This window comes from Echinops telfairi, unplaced genomic scaffold (assembly GCF_000313985.2).
Source record: "Echinops telfairi isolate 266 unplaced genomic scaffold, ASM31398v2 ScPeMD7_7409;HRSCAF=8447, whole genome shotgun sequence".
Lineage (NCBI taxonomy): Eukaryota > Metazoa > Chordata > Mammalia > Afrosoricida > Tenrecidae > Echinops > Echinops telfairi.
In genome coordinates, this window is record NW_022111309.1 from 12,728,207 (window position 1) to 12,730,104 (window position 1,898).

Consider the following 1,898-nt stretch of genomic DNA (forward strand, 5'->3'; position numbering starts at 1 on the left):
ATCAAGGGTGCACGAGGGAGGGTGGGTGGGAGAGGGTGGGGGAAAATGGGAAGCTGATATCAGGGGCTCAACGAAGAGAATGCTTTGAAAATTATGATGGCAGCGTATGTGCAAATGTGCTTGTCACATGGATGAATGGATTGTGATAAGAGATGTAAGAGCCCCCAATAAAAGTATTTAATTTAAAAAATATGGTTTCAGTGAAACTGAAACACCAGAGACAACCTTCCCAGTCGACACCACTGGGTACACTAACTCAGAGGGAGTTGCTGGATGCTCGCCTAGGGGGAAAATGTGTACTATGAAAGCTTTGCCTAGCAGAGCTTTTTCTGTGTTTTTTTTTTTTTGTACTCCTCGTACTTCGTGAGCAAAACAAAACCCATCAACACTTAAGTCAAATAAATGAATGACCAATTATTAGAAGGAACTCACACCTCCATTTCCACGGAGAAAGAACAGTTTGATAGACAATGTCTCTCTGTCAAGTGCAATAAAGTCCAACATTTATCAGGTGACTTATTTGAACTAAGAAATATGCTGGTTTCTTGAGGATCCAAAAATGATTAAGAATTAATTCCTTGTCTTAGGGTTTTGTTGGTCTTATGGAAACCTGTTATGAGAATGCTGATGGTCACAAGATAAGAGGTCATGTCATACACATCACAATAAGGGTAGAAACAAATATTGTATGCATTTATAGATAAAGAAGGCACAATAAAATATGTGCATGCTTCTAGGAGGAAGTAGAGGACCAGGAAGTCCGTCTTAGATGAGAAGGGCTTTGAAATAGCCTTGGGCAGATGGGGGATGAGGTTGAGAAAATATGTGTGAAAGAAATAGCATGCTAATCAGTTTGGCTGCTTCTGAATTAAGTTCAGGGGTAAAATGAAGGTATGAATTGAGGGGTAAGTCGTGCTATCAAAGTCTGAGCATATCCTCCATTGAAACAAATAAACTATGGCAGCTCTTGGGTTCCTGTCTGTGTCCTGTAGCTATGATTGTGCCAGCAGTTGGACAATTGTACAGAGGTCGACACTCAACAATGGCTAATGTTCCTATGAGGCTGAGGAAGGGAAGGAAATGATTATACAGGGGATGGTCTTCTATGAGCTGACCGGTTGCTTAGGATCCACCAGACCCTTCAAACACCCATAAGTAGTTCACAGAGGCCTGGGCCAAGGGAGATAAATAGAGAATTATAGAAAGTTAGAGGTGACCATGGACCCGGAATCTCACCTCTCAGTCAGAGTCACAATCCTGCCTCCATTTGAGAACTTCAAAACTTCAAGAGGAAAATCACTGTCTTTAAGGCCCATTTCTCATTTAAGGACATACAATATTCATAGTATAATGTTAATTTAAACAGGAGGAAAGTAAAAGGAAACAGAGAAGAGAACTAGGAGCCAAAAGACATTTATAGAGGTATAAACATAGGTATGTACATATGTAAATATGTTACTATATAATGATAGGGATATAGGTCTATGAACATATATTTATAGATTTAGTATTAAGGTAGCAGACAGACATTGGGCCTTTACTCAAATACCCCCTCAATACAAGAACACTTTGTTCCAATAACGTGGAATTCTGTGACACTCACCCTCCTGACATGATTGGGAAAGACAAAACGAGTGTATAAGATAATGTGGTGAAGAAAGCTAATGGTGCTTGGCTCTTACAAGATGTAGTATCTGGGGTCTTAAAGGCTTGAAGTTAAATAAGCAGCCATCTATCAGGGAAGCAATAAAACCCACATGGAAGCAGCACATCGACCCATGTGATCATGAGGTGTCCACAGGATCAGATTTCAGGCATCAGAAGACCCCAAACAAACAACCATGTTGATGCAAATAAGGGGGGTAGGAGTGGAGACCCAAAGCCCATCTATAGATAAT